Source organism: Syngnathus floridae, chromosome 12 (assembly GCF_059516105.1).
Source record: "Syngnathus floridae isolate MCC-2025c chromosome 12, RoL_Sflo_1.0, whole genome shotgun sequence".
NCBI lineage: Eukaryota > Metazoa > Chordata > Actinopteri > Syngnathiformes > Syngnathidae > Syngnathus > Syngnathus floridae.
Window position 1 is genome coordinate 15,104,635 of NC_142424.1, and position 17,236 is coordinate 15,121,870.

Sequence of the window (17,236 nt, forward strand, 5' to 3'; positions counted from 1 at the left end):
TCCACTGCAAGAAGAGGCTCATATCATTGACCAGGAGCGAGCTACAATGGTGAGTAGCCATAACATTTATGTTAAACACTTCCTATTTCATGTCTAACAGTACTTGATTTAACAAATAACCATAAATAAATACAGTGTGGGCACTGAAGTTAACATATGTGATTATACTGCCTAATCTGTCACCGAGTAGATTGTTGCAAAGTAATATAAGATCCAAAGTTGTAATTCAGAATAGTTTTCAAAAGAAGGCCATTAGAATTATATACAAGTCTGATTACCCTGAACAAGCTATTAATTAAATCACAAATTCTTCAATTCAAAGATTTGGTAGATTATCAGACAAATAATGTCTAACAGTAATTGATTTAACACATCACGATAAGTAGATTGAGTGTGGGCACTCTCAAGTTAACATATGTGATTATACTGCCTAATCTGTTACAGAGTATGTTGTTGCCAAGTAATGTAGAATAGATCCAAAGTAGTAATCCAGAATAGTTTTGAAGAGGCCATTAGAATGATAAACAAATCTGATTACCTTGAACATAATAACAAGCTAAGTGTTTAATATGTCCTATGAAGTCAAAATTGGGCACCATCATGTGGTGAAATTTGGAATTGCATCACATCCAATTTTGCCTGGGAACAAACAGATTACATAAATCTTAGTTTTGAATAAGCCACTCCTTCTCAAACAAGTAAACTCTGCCCATTTTGCGCAGTAGATGTTCTGTTAATATCTAGTATTTATACAAAGTCATAATTTAAATTGCTTTCAACCTTCATTCATCGGTTCAACCAACATTACTCGCTCTTATTACCAACTTGTATTGATTTAACTAAGCGTTTAATACTTCCTATCAGGTCTCAAATCGAGATTTGGCAAAATACAATTTCAGCAAATCCAATTTTGCCAGGGAACAAAAATAGATTAAATAAACTAAATAAGTCCTCTTCCCATTAAATAAATCAGAAAAGTCTGTCTTGTAACCAGTCCTCTTCAAACAAGTAAAGTCTGCCCATTTTGTGCCGTAGATTTTGTGTCTATGCCTAGTATTTAAACAAAATCATAATTTAAACGACTTCTTTCCTTCATTCACTTTGGAAATTTGGAATTGCAGCAAATCGAATTTTGGCAGGGAACAAAAATAGATCAATTAAACTAAATAAGTCTTCTTCCCATTAAATAAATTAAAAAAGTCTGTCTTGTAACCAGTCCTTTTCAAACAAGTAAAGTCTGCCCATTTTGTGCCGTCGATTTTGTGTTAATGCCTAGTATTTATACAAAATCATAATTTAAAGGACTTCATTCCTTCATTCACTTTGGAAATTTGGAATTGCAGCACATCAAATTTTGCCTGGGAAGAAAAGTAGATTAAATAAATTTAATAAGTCTTACTACTTCCCATTAAATAAATTAAATACGTCTTACTTGTTCCCACTCCTTTTCAAAACAGTAGTTTAAAACGAGGGCCCTTCACTCAATCTTTAACCCCAACCCCGCACGTTGTGTTGTATCTGTGAATGTTGGTTGTGGCCAAATGATAGTTTTCTTTCATTCGTTTAGGTTCCAAGAAAACTTGATGTAACTCTACTTTTAACTGCCGTTTCAGATAAGCGGGTATTACGTCGCAGTCAAATGCCGCGGATATGACGTAATTGCCCGAACCTCCGCCAAAATTCAAATCTGTTGGCGCGATGGCCGTGAGCCACTGAGCAGCGACGATTATCAACAGAAATATCTTTATTTTCTGCTTGCAACTGGACCGTCTAGAGCGTACACGGTAAGTAACACTCATTGTGTTTAAGGAGATTTACGTTTGTAATAGCAGAAGTGTAGCCGCGTTGCGTTGTACGTGTGAAAATTGGTCGAGGCGAAATGTTAATGTTTAATTTCATTCCTTTAGGTTCCACGGTGTTTGTTGGCTGCAAGTTTTCCACTGCAAGAAGAGGCTCGTATCATTGACCAGGAGCGAGCTACAATGGTGAGTAGCCATAACATTTATGTTAAACACTTCCTATTTCATGTCTAACAGTACTTGATTTAACAAATAACCATAAATAAATACAGTGTGGGCACTGAAGTTAACATATGTGATTATACTGCCTAATCTGTCACGGAGTAGATTGTTGCAAAGTAATATAAGATCCAAAGTTGTAATTCAGAATAGTTTTCAAAAGAAGGCCATTAGAATTATATACAAGTCTGATTACCCTGAACAAGCTATTAATTAAATCACAAATTCTTCAATTCAAAGATTTGGTAGATTATCAGACAAATAATGTCTAACAGTAATTGATTTAACACATCACGATAAGTAGATTGAGTGTGGGCACTCTCAAGTTAACATATGTGATTATACTGCCTAATCTGTTACAGAGTATGTTGTTGCCAAGTAATGTAGAATAGATCCAAAGTAGTAATCCAGAATAGTTTTGAAGAGGCCATTAGAATGATAAACAAATCTGATTACCTTGAACATAATAACAAGCTAAGTGTTTAATATGTCCTATGAAGTCAAAATTGGGCACCATCATGTGGTGAAATTTGGAATTGCATCACATCCAATTTTGCCTGGGAACAAACAGATTACATAAATCTTAGTTTTGAATAAGCCACTCCTTCTCAAACAAGTAAACTCTGCCCATTTTGCGCAGTAGATGTTCTGTTAATATCTAGTATTTATACAAAGTCATAATTTAAATTGCTTTCAACCTTCATTCATCGGTTCAACCAACATTACTCGCTCTTATTACCAACTTGTATTGATTTAACTAAGCGTTTAATACTTCCTATCAGGTCTCAAATCGAGATTTGGCAAAATACAATTTCAGCAAATCCAATTTTGCCAGGGAACAAAAATAGATTAAATAAACTAAATAAGTCCTCTTCCCATTAAATAAATCAGAAAAGTCTGTCTTGTAACCAGTCCTCTTCAAACAAGTAAAGTCTGCCCATTTTGTGCCGTAGATTTTGTGTCTATGCCTAGTATTTAAACAAAATCATAATTTAAACGACTTCTTTCCTTCATTCACTTTGGAAATTTGGAATTGCAGCAAATCGAATTTTGGCAGGGAACAAAAATAGATCAATTAAACTAAATAAGTCTTCTTCCCATTAAATAAATTAAAAAAGTCTGTCTTGTAACCAGTCCTTTTCAAACAAGTAAAGTCTGCCCATTTTGTGCCGTCGATTTTGTGTTAATGCCTAGTATTTATACAAAATCATAATTTAAAGGACTTCATTCCTTCATTCACTTTGGAAATTTGGAATTGCAGCACATCAAATTTTGCCTGGGAAGAAAAGTAGATTAAATAAATTTAATAAGTCTTACTACTTCCCATTAAATAAATTAAATACGTCTTACTTGTTCCCACTCCTTTTCAAAACAGTAGTTTAAAACGAGGGCCCTTCACTCAATCTTTAACCCCAACCCCGCACGTTGTGTTGTATCTGTGAATGTTGGTTGTGGCCAAATGATAGTTTTCTTTCATTCGTTTAGGTTCCAAGAAAACTTGATGTAACTCTACTTTTAACTGCCGTTTCAGATAAGCGGGTATTACGTCGCAGTCATGTGCCGTGGATATGACGTAATTGCCCGAACCTCCGCCAAAATTCAAATCTGTTGGCGCGATGGCCGTGAGCCACTGAGCAGCGACGATTATCAACAGAAATATCTTTATTTTCTGCTTGCAACTGGACCGTCTAGAGCGTACACGGTAAGTAACACTCATTGTGTTTAAGGAGATTTACGTTTGTAATAGCAGAAGTGTAGCCGCGTTGCGTTGTACGTGTGAAAATTGGTCGAGGCGAAATGTTAATGTTTAATTTCATTCCTTTAGGTTCCACGGTGTTTGTTGGCTGCAAGTTTTCCACTGCAAGAAGAGGCTCGTATCATTGACCAGGAGCGAGCTACAATGGTGAGTAGCCATAACATTTATGTTAAACACTTCCTATTTCATGTCTAACAGTACTTGATTTAACAAATAACCATAAATAAATACAGTGTGGGCACTGAAGTTAACATATGTGATTATACTGCCTAATCTGTCACGGAGTAGATTGTTGCAAAGTAATATAAGATCCAAAGTTGTAATTCAGAATAGTTTTCAAAAGAAGGCCATTAGAATTATATACAAGTCTGATTACCCTTAACATAACAACAAGCTATTAATTAAATCACAAATTCTTCAATTCAAAGATTTGGTAGATTATCAGACAAATAATGTCTAACAGTAATTGATTTAACACATCACGATAAGTAGATTGAGTGTGGGCACTCTCAAGTTAACAGATATGATTATACTGCCTAATCTGTTACAGAGTATGTTGTTGCCAAGTAATGTAGAATAGATCCAAAGTAGTAATCCAGAATAGTTTTGAAGAGGCCATTAGAATAATAAACAAATCTGATTACCTTGAACATAATAACAAGCTAAGTGTTTAATATGTCCTATGAAGTCAAAATTGGGCACCATCATGTGGTGAAATTTGGAATTGCATCACATCCAATTTTGCCTGGGAACAAACAGATTAAATAAATCTTAGTTTTGAATAAGCCACTCCTTCTCAAACAAGTAAACTCTGCCCATTTCGCGCAGTAGATGTTCTGTTAATATCTAGTATTTATACAAAGTCATAATTTAAATTGCTTTCAACCTTCATTCATCGGTTCAACCAACATTACTCGCTCTTATTACCAACTTGTATTGATTTAACTAAGCGTTTAATACTTCCTATCAGGTCTCAAGGCAAGATTTGGCAAAATACAATTTCAGCAAATCCAATTTTGCCAGGGAACAAAAATAGATTAAATAAACTAAATAAGTCTTCTTCCCATTAAATAAATCAGAAAAGTCTGTCTTGTAACCAGTCCTCTTCAAACAAGTAAAGTCTGCCCATTTTGTGCCGTAGATTTTGTGTCTATGCCTAGTATTTAAACAAAATCATAATTTAAACGACTTCTTTCCTTCATTCACTTTGGAAATTTGGAATTGCAGCAAATCGAATTTTGGCAGGGAACAAAAATAGATCAATTAAACTAAATAAGTCTTCTTCCCATTAAATAAATTAAAAAAGTCTGTCTTGTAACCAGTCCTTTTCAAACAAGTAAAGTCTGCCCATTTTGTGCCGTCGATTTTGTGTTAATGCCTAGTATTTATACAAAATCATAATTTAAAGGACTTCATTCCTTCATTCACTTTGGAAATTTGGAATTGCAGCACATCAAATTTTGCCTGGGAAGAAAAGTAGATTAAATAAATTTAACAAGTCTTACTACTTCCCATTAAATAAATTAAATACGTCTTACTTGTTCCCACTCCTTTACAAAAAAGTAGTTTAAAACGAGGTCCCTTCACTCAACCTTTAACCCTATTTATTCACCTTCTAGGCTAAGTGTTAAAGGCTAAGTGTTAAAGGCTAAGTGTTAAAGGCTAAGTGTTAGAGGCTAAGTGCCAGAGGCTAGGCGCCAGAGGCGAGTTTTTGTGGGCTGAAGTTTTAGTGGGGTTAGTGTGAATACAATCCAAAAGAATACAACAGAATACAATACAATAGAATATAATACATAGATTAAATTCAATAGCTCTTACTACTTCCCATTAAATAAATTAAATACGTCTTACTTGTTCCCAATCCTTTTCAAAAAAGTAGTTTAAAACGAGGGCCCTTCACTCAACCTTTAACCTCAACCCCGCACGTCACATTGTGTTGTATCTGTGAATGTTGGTTGTGGCCAAATGATAGTTTTCTTTCATTCGTTTAGGTTCCACGGTGTTTGTTGGCTATGTTTTCCACTGTCAGAAGGATGAAAATACAAAGTACAACACTTGGACGTGGGCGAAGACGTCACCGGTGAGTCCTTCCTTCCTATTTATTTACCTTCTAGATGCTAGAGGCTAAGTGTTAGAGGCTAAGTGTTAGAGGCTAAGTGTTAAACACAATACGAACAACACAACGATACTGCACTGAACAACACGATACCGCACTGAGAAACACGATACCGCACTGAACAACACGATACCGCACTGAACAACACCATGCCGCACTGAACAACACCATGCCGCACTGAACAACATTATGCCGCACTGAACAACACCATGCCGCACTAAACAACACCATGCCGCACTGAACAACACCATGCCTCACTGAACGACACCATGCCGCACTGAAAGACACCATGCCGCACTGAACGACACCATGCCGCACTGAAAGACACCATCCCGCACTGAACACCATGCCGCACTGAACAACACCATCCTGCACTGAACAACACCATCCCGCACTGAACAACACCATGCCGCACTGAACAACATTATGCCGCACTGAACATTATGCCGCACTGAACAACACCATGCCGCACTGAACAACACCATGCCCCACTGAACAACATTATGCCGCACTGAACAACACCATGCCGCACTGAACAACACCATGCCGCACTGAACAACACCATGCCGCACTGAACAACATTATGCCGCACTGAACAACACCATGCCGCACTGAACAACACCATCCTGCACTGAACAACACCATTCCGCATTGAACACCATGCCGCACTGAACAACACCATCCCGCACTGAACAACACCATCCCGCACTGAACAACACCATGCCGCACTGAACAACATTATGCCGCACTGAACAACATTATGCCGCACTGAACAACACCATGCCGCACTGAACAACACCATGCCGCACTGAACAACACCATGCCGCACTGAACAACATTATAACGCACTGAACAACACCATCCCGCACTGAACAACACCATGCCGCACTAAACAACATTATGCCGCACTGAACAACATTATGCCGAAATGAACAACACCATGCCGCACTGAACAACACCATGCCGCACTGAACAACACCATCCTGCACTGAACAAAACCATCCCGCACTGAACAACACCATGCCGCACTGAACAACACCATGCCGCACTGAACAACACCATGCCGCAATGAACAACACCATCCCGCACTGAACAACATTATGCCGCACTGAACAACATTATGCCGCACTGAACAACATTATGCCGCACTGAACAACATTATGCCGCACTGAACAACACCATGCCGCACTGAACAACACCATGCCGCACTGAACAACACCATGCCGCACTGAACAACACCATGCCGCACTGAACAACACGATCCCGCATTGAACAACACCATGCCGCACTGAACAACACCATCCTGCACTGAACAACACCATCCCGCACTGAACAACACCATGCCGCAATGAACAACACCATCCCGCACTGAACAACACCATGCCGCACTGAGCAACACCATGCCGCACTGAACAACACCATCCTGCACTGAACAACACCATGCCGCACTGAACAACACCATTCCGCACTGAACAACACCATGCCGCACTGAACAACATTACGCTGCACTGAACAACACCATGCCGCACTGAACAACACCATGCCGCACTGAACAACACCATGCCGCATTGAACAACACCATGCCGCATTGAACAACACCATGCCGCACTGAACAACACCATCCTGCACTGAACAACACCATGCCGCATTGAACAACACCATGCCGCACTGAACAACACCATCCTGCACTGAACAACACCATCCCGCACTGAACAACACCATCCCGCATTGAACAACACCATCCTGCACTGAACAACACCATGCCGCACTGAACAACACCATGCCGCACTGAACAACACCATTCCGCACTGAACAACACCATGCCGCACTGAACAACACCATCCTGCACTGAACAACACCATCCCACACTGAAAAACACCATGCCGCATTGAACAACACCATCCTGCACTGAACAACACCATCCTGCACTGAACAACACCATGCCGCACTGAACAACACCATGCCGCACTGAACAACACCATGCCGCACTGAACAACACCATGCCGCACTGAACAACATTATGCCGCACTGAACAACATTATGTCGCACTGAACAACACCATGCCGCACTGAACAACACCATGCCGCACTGAACAACATTATGCCGCACTGAAAAACACCATGCCGCACTGAACAACACCATCCCGCACTGAACAACACCATGCCGCATTGAACAACACCATGCCGCACTGAACAACACCATGCTGCACTGAACAACATTATGCTGCACTGAACACGATCCTGCATTGAACAACACCATGCCGCACTGAACAACACCATCCTGCACTGAACAACACCATCCTGCACTGAACAACACCACCCCGCACTGAACAACACGATCCCGCATTGAACACCATCCCGCACTGAACAACACCATGCCGCACTGAACAACACCATTCCGCACTGAACAACACCATGCCGCACTGAACAACACCATGCCGCACTGAACAACACCATGCCGCACTGAACAACACCATGCCGCACTGAACAACATTATGCCGCACTGAACAACACCATGCCGCACTGAACAACACCATCCCGCACTGAACAACACCATGCCGCATTGAACAACACCATGCCGCACTGAACAACACCATCCTGCACTGAACAACACCATCCCGCACTAAACAACACCATGCCGCACTGAACAACATTATGGCGCACTGGACAACATTATGCCGCACTGAACAACACCATGCCGCACTGAACAACACCATGCCGCACTGAACAACACCATGCCGCACTGAACAACACCATGCCGCACTGAACAACATTATGCCGCACTGAACAACACCATGCCGCACTGAACAACACCATGCCGCACTGAACAACACGATCCCGCATTGAACAACACCATCCTGCACTGAACAACACCATGCCGCACTGAACAACACCATGCCGCACTGAACAACACCATTCCGCACTGAACAACACCATGCCGCACTGAACAACACCATCCTGCACTGAACAACACCATCCCGCACTGAACAACACCATGCCGCATTAAACAACACCATGCCGCACTGAACAACACCATCCTGCACTGAACAACACCATGCCGCACTGAACAACACCATGCCGCACTGAACAACACCATGCCGCACTGAACAACATTATGCCGCACTGAACAACATTATGCCGCACTAAACAACATTATGTCGCACTGAACAACACCATGCCGCACTGAACAACACCATTCTGCACTGAACAACATTATGCCGCACTGAACAACACGATCCCGCATTGAACAACACCATCCCGCAGTGAACAACACCATGCCGCATTGAACAACACCATGCCGCACTGAACAACACCATGCTGCACTGAACAACATTATGCTGCACTGAACAACACGATCCTGCATTGAACAACACCATGCCGCACTGAACAACACCATCCTGCACTGAACAACACCATGCCGCACTGAACAACACCATGCCGCACTGAACAACATTATGCCGCACTGAAAAACACCAGGCCGCACTGAACAACACCATCCCGCACTGAACAACACCATGCCGCATTGAACAACACCATGCCGCACTGAACAACACCATGCTGCACTGAACAACATTATGCTGCACTGAACAACACGATCCTGCATTGAACAACACCATGCCGCACTGAACAACACCATCCTGCACTGAACAACACCATCCTGCACTGAACAACACCACCCCGCACTGAACAACATGATCCCGCATTGAACAACACCATCCCGCACTGAACAACACCATGCCGCACTGAACAACACCATTCCGCACTGAACAACACCATGCCGCACTGAACAACACCATGCCGCACTGAACAACACCATGCCGCACTGAACAACACCATGCCGCACTGAACAACATTATGCCGCACTGAACAACACCATGCCGCACTGAACAACACCATCCCGCACTGAACAACACCATGCCGCATTGAACAACACCATGCCGCACTGAACAACACCATCCTGCACTGAACAACACCATCCCGCACTAAACAACACCATGCCGCACTGAACAACATTATGGCGCACTGGACAACATTATGCCGCACTGAACAACACCATGCTGCACTGAACAACATTATGCTGCACTGAAAAACACGATCCTGCATTGAACAACACCATGCCGCACTGAACAACACCATCCTGCACTGAACAACACCATGCCGCACTGAACAACACCATGCCGCACTGAACAACATTATGCCGCACTGAAAAACACCATGCCGCACTGAACAACACCATCCCGCACTGAACAACACCATGCCGCATTGAACAACACCATGCCGCACTGAACAACACCATGCTGCACTGAACAACATTATGCTGCACTGAACAACACGATCCTGCATTGAACAACACCATGCCGCACTGAACAACACCATCCTGCACTGAACAACACCATCCTGCACTGAACAACACCACCCCGCACTGAACAACATGATCCCGCATTGAACAACACCATCCCGCACTGAACAACACCATGCCGCACTGAACAACACCATTCCGCACTGAACAACACCATGCCGCACTGAACAACACCATGCCGCACTGAACAACACCATGCCGCACTGAACAACACCATGCCGCACTGAACAACACCATGCCGCACTGAACAACACCATGCTGCACTGAACAACACCATGCCGCACTGAACAACATTATGCCGCACTGAACAACACCATGCCGCACTTAACAACACCATCCCGCACTGAACAACACCATGCCGCATTGAACAACACCATGCCGCACTGAACAACACCATCCTGCACTGAACAACACCATCCCGCACTAAACAACACCATGCCGCACTGAACAACATTATGGCGCACTGGACAACATTATGCCGCACTGAACAACACCATGCTGCACTGAACAACATTATGCTGCACTGAACAACACGATCCTGCATTGAACAACACCATGCCGCACTGAACAACACCATCCTGCACTGAACAACACCATGCCGCACTGAACAACACCATGCCGCACTGAACAACATTATGCCGCACTGAAAAACACCATGCCGCACTGAACAACACCATCCCGCACTGAACAACACCATGCCGCATTGAACAACACCATGCCGCACTGAACAACACCATGCTGCACTAAACAACATTATGCTGCACTGAACAACACGATCCTGCATTGAACAACACCATGCCGCACTGAACAACACCATCCTGCACTGAACAACACCATCCTGCACTGAACAACACCACCCCGCACTGAACAACATGATCCCGCATTGAACAACACCATCCCGCACTGAACAACACCATGCCGCACTGAACAACACCATTCCGCACTGAACAACACCATGCCGCACTGAACAACACCATGCCGCACTGAACAACACCATGCCGCACTGAACAACACCATGCCGCACTGAACAACATTATGCCGCACTGAACAACACCATGCCGCACTGAACAACACCATCCCGCACTGAACAACACCATGCCGCATTGAACAACACCATGCCGCACTGAACAGCACCATCCTGCACTGAACAACACCATCCCGCACTAAACAACACCATGCCACACTGAACAACATTATGGCGCACTGGACAACATTATGCCGCACTGAACAACACCATGCCGCACTGAACAACACCATGCCGCACTGAACAACACCATGCCGCACTGAACAACACCATGCCGCACTGAACAACATTATGCCGCACTGAACAACACCATGCCGCACTGAACAACACCATGCCGCACTGAACAACACGATCCCGCATCGAACAACACCATCCTGCACTGAACAACACCATGCCGCACTGAACAACACCATGCCGCACTGAACAACACCATTCCACACTGAACAACACCATGCCGCACTGAACAACACCATCCTGCACTGAACAACACCATCCCGCACTGAACAACACCATGCCGCATTGAACAACACCATGCCGCACTGAACAACACCATCCTGCACTGAACAACACCATGCCGCACTGAACAACACCATGCCGCACTGAACAACACCATGCCGCACTGAACAACATTATGCCGCACTGAACAACATTATGCCGCACTAAACAACATTATGTCGCACTGAACAACACCATGCCGCACTGAACAACACCATGCTGCACTGAACAACATTATGCCGCACTGAACAACACGATCCCGCATTGAACAACACCATCCCGCAGTGAACAACACCATGCCGCATTGAACAACACCATGCCGCACTGAACAACACCATGCTGCACTGAACAACATTATGCTGCACTGAACAACACGATCCTGCATTGAACAACACCATGCCGCACTGAACAACACCATCCTGCACTGAACAACACCTTTCCACACTGAACAACACCATGCCGCACTGAACAACATTATGCCGCACTGAACAACACCATGCCGCACTGAACAACACCATGCCGCACTGAACAACACCATGCCGCACTGAACAACACCATGCCGCAATGAACAACACCATCCCGCACTGAACAACACCATGCCGCATTGAACAACACCATGCCGCACTGAACAACACCATCCCGCACTGAACAACACCACCCCGCACTGAACAACACGATCCCGCATTGAACAACACCATCCCGGACTGAACAACACCATGCCGCACTGAACAACACCATGCCGCACTGAACAACACCATGCCGCACTGAACAACACCATGCCGCACTGAACAACACCATGCCGCACTGAACAACACCATGCCGCACTGAACAACATTATGCCCTACTGAACAACACCATGCCGCACTGAACAACACCATCCCGCACTGAACAACACCATGCCGCATTGAACAACACCATGCCGTACTGAACAACACCATCCTGCACTGAACAACACCATCCCGCACTGAACAACACCATGCCGCACTGAACAACATTATGGCGCACTGAACAACATTATGCCGCACTGAACAACACCATGCCGCACTGAACAACACCATGCCGCACTGAACAACACCATGCCGCACTGAACAACATTATGCCGCACTGAACAACATTATGCCGCACTGAACAACACCATGCCGCACTGAACAACACCATGCCGCACTGAACAACACCATGCCGCACTGAACAACACGACGTCGCACTGAACAACACGACGCCGCACAGAACAACACGACGCCGCACAGAATAACACAATACCGCACAGAACAACACAATACCGCACAAAGAGTTTTAGATAATATTACGTCGCAGTCATGTGACGCGGACATGACGTCAATAGGCGGAACTCACGGCAAAATTATAATCCGTGGGCGTGGCTTGCAACAGGAAGTAGGAAAGCGGCAGTTCTGGCAAACAAGACACAGCGGTTAGTAACACGATGACTAACAAGGCAAATATTTTTGTTTTCAGCTTGCAACTTGACCGTCTAGAGCGTACAAGGTAATTACAACTGTTTTTTTTTAGCCCTGAAAAGCGAGGGAGTGTGGCGTTTGGGAGGAATGTCGAACTCGGCGTCTGCTTCCAGCCACAGACGCCAAATTTCGACGATTATTTCGACTGGTCAACGGTTGTAAATTATTGCGTTGACTAAAAACTTTATTTAACTCTACTCTTAACTTTGCCGTTTCAGATATGCGGGTATTACACCGCGGAAATGACCTCAATAGGCTGAACTCTCACCAAAATTCAAATCTGTGGGCGCAATGGCCTTGAGCGAGACACCGGATACAAACACGACGATTATCAACAGAAATATCTTTATTTTCTGCTTGCAAGTGGACCGTCTAGAGCGTACACGGTAAGTACAACTCATTGTGTTTAAAAAGATTTACGTTTGTGTAGTTTGCGTTGCGTTGTATCTGTGAATGTTGGTTGAGGCTAAATGTTAATGTTTAATTTCATTCCTTTAGGTTCCACGGTGTTTGTTGGCTGTATGTTTTCCACTGCAAGAAGAGGCTCGTATCATTGACCAGCAGGAGCTACAATGGTGAGTACCCCTTTCGTCTTCCATTTATGTTAAACACTTCCTATTTCATGTCTAACAGTACTCGATTTAACAAATAACCATAAATAAATACAGTGTGGGCAGTCACGTTAACATATGTGATTATCCTGCCTAATATGTTTATCACAAATATGTCACTAATCACTAATATGTTTATTTGTTTATCACAACACCTTTGGACCTTCAGCAATCGATTATTTACCTTCATCTACATAGAGACAGAACGATGGTGTCTTAAACATCTCATTCATTTCACCAAATAACTTCACGCAGGTGGATAACGGCCGTCTCGGTCACGCTATGTTGCGTGATGCAGTTTTGAAGAACCAAATGCATTTATTCAATGAATAAGTCAAGCTAGTTCTATGTTTATGATGTTGTAAGTTACGGTACCGATTGAAGTTGAGTTCGAAGCCAGTGGAAAACAGCGCTGCGTTTGTGCTCTCCAGGTACAAATGTTGTGATCTCTGACTGACGACCGGGCGAGACTCGAGTAAGAGATGTCCAAACGAGCTCCGGCAGGGCGGGCCAAGGCGGAGCGAACGGACGCCCTTCAGGCCGCCAATGACGAGCTGAGAACCAAACTGATGGACGTCCAGTTAGAACTTCAGCAGGAGAAGAACAAGGTGAAAACCTCAACAGACAGACACTGCCTGCCTCCCTGCCTGCCTCCCTGTCTGCCTCCCTGCCTGCCTCCCTCCCTCCCAGTTTTCCCGATGTAGATTAGACATGCGTGTGCCATGACTGTGTCAGCCTACATCAACAAATGCACCGAGGACGTCAGCACCACTAAGAATATCATCACCCGGGGCAACCAACGACCCTGGATGACTGAGGAGGTACGTCAAACGCTACGAGCGCGGAACTCTGCCTTCAAGTCTGGCGACAAGGAGACACTGAGGACAGCGAGAGCCAACTTGAACCGTGCCATCAGGATAGCGAAGCGAGACCGCAGTCGAAAATTTCAGGATCGTTTCCACGACGTCAAAAACATCAGGAGTATGTGGCAAGGCATACGGGCGATTACAGACTACAACTCACCCTCCCCCCCCCCGGTGGGTGTAGTTGATGCTGACTTTCTAAATGGTCTAAATAACTTCTTTGGGAGGTTCGAGGCACTAAACGGCACTCCAGCAGTTAAAACTGTCCCCCATCAGGAAGAGGAGGTACTCTGCCTTGACTCCGCCGATGTGTTGAAGACCCTGAGGAGAGTCAACCCCTGTAAGGCCCCTGGCCCCGACAACATTCCTGGGCGTGTGTTCAGGGAATGTGCAAGTCATCTGGCTGGGGTCATCACAGACATTTTTAACACCTCGCTGGGCCAAGCCACAGTGCCGGCGTGCTTTAAGACTGCCTCCATCATTCCGGTGCCGAAGAAACCTCAAATCACCTCATTTAATGATTACCGGCCTGTTGCACTGACTCCGGTTATGATGAAGTGCTTCGAAAGGCTGCTTAAAGGTCACATCGTTTCCAGACTCCCCCTATTATTTGACCCGTTCCAGTTTGCCGACCGGCAAAACCGCTCCACTCAGGACGCCATCTCCTCCGTTCTTCACCTGAGCCTGGCTCACCTGGAGGAGAAGAACACCCATGTGCGGAGGCTGTTCCTGGACTTCAGCTCAGCGTTTAACACCATCATCCCACAGCATCTGGTAGGAAAATTAGAACACCTGGGCTTCAACACCCCCCTTCGCAACTGGCTGCTAGACTTCCTCACCAACAGACCTCAGTCAGTCCGGGTCGGACAGAACACCTCTGATGTCATCACCCTCAGCACAGGCTCCCTTCAGGGCTGCGTCCTGAGCCCCCTGCTGTGCACCCTGATGACACACGACTGCGTCCTCAGGTTCACCACCAATCACATCGTGAAGTCAGCAGACGACACAACGGTGGTGGGGCTCATCAGAGACAACAACGACCTGGACTACAGAGAGGAGGTGGAGCAGCTGGTGGGCTGGTGCAGAGAAAACAGCCTGATCCTGAATGAGGAGAAGATGAAGGAGATCATCGTCGACTTCAGGAAAAAACAGCCTCACCACGCTCCACTGATCATCAACAGCTCAGCTGTGGAGGTGGTCAGCACCACCAAATTCCTGGGGGTCCACATCACAGAAGACCTCACCTGGACTATGAACACTACGGCACTGGTCAAGAGGGCACAGAAGCGCTTGTACTTCCTGCGGAGGATGAGGAGAGCCCACCTGCCCCCACCCATCATGAGGACGTTCTACAGGAGCACCATAGAGAGCATTCTGACAAGCTGTCTCTCTGTGTGGTGTGGAGGCTGCACCGCCTCCGATTGGAAGAACGTGAGGAGAGTGGTGAGGACAGCAGAGAGGATCATAGGGGCTCCTCTTCCCTCCATTCAGGACATTTCATCTCAGCGCTGCATGTCCCGTGCCCGTAACATCATCAATGACCCATCACACCCCCACCATGGACTGTTCTCCCTGCTGCCCTCTGGGAAGAGGTTTGCAGCATCCGCTGCAGGTCCACCAGGTTCTGCAACAGCTTTTTCCCTGCTGTCATCAGACTGTTGAACACTAGAACTGTTGAGCTCTAAACTGAACTCTGCATCACACATTCACAGAACTGTACTTTATGACACTACGGACCTCTATCTTGCACTATCTCGCACTACCAACTTTACTGAACTTGTATAAACCCTTTAAATAGAAGTTTAATACATGGTTTAGCATTCCTCTGCACACTCTTGAATACTGTTTTGCCTACTTGCACTATTGCATAATTATCACTGCTGCACTTTATACTTATTTTTAATATATATATATATATATATATATATAGTATATATGTATATATATATATTTTCATAGGATATGTTACTTCTATTCAACTGCAATATCACTACTTTGTTGTAAGACGTATGCAACGGAATTTCGTTTTGTATGCACCATGTGCAGACAAGATGACAATAAAGTTTGTCTAAGTCTAAGTCTAAGTCATGTCAGGTCAGCTGTCTGGAGAGAGAGAGAAGTCAGGACCTGCGGGCGGAGCACCACCGTGCCACCGCCGCCATGACGGAACTCAAAAGCAAACTCCATGAGGAGAAGCAGAAAGAGTTAGCCATTACCAGGGAGACATTACTGCGGCAGCATGAAATGGAGCTGATGAGAGTGATCAAAATCAAAGATGGAGAGATCCAGCGACTGACCTGAGGGACGGCTCCATGGACAAGGTGATCCGCTCTATCCGTGTCTGACTATCCGCACGCCACGTCGGGCTTCGATGCGGCCGCTACCGTATTGTGTAGCTTGTCCCCAGTAAGCGTCGCGGCGCTCCGTTGCGGTCTCAACGGCCCGGTGTGGCGCAATGTCTGCTCAGGTGAGGAGGGGGGGCGCTTTGCTGGCGGAGGTGGAGGAGACGCGGCGGTGTC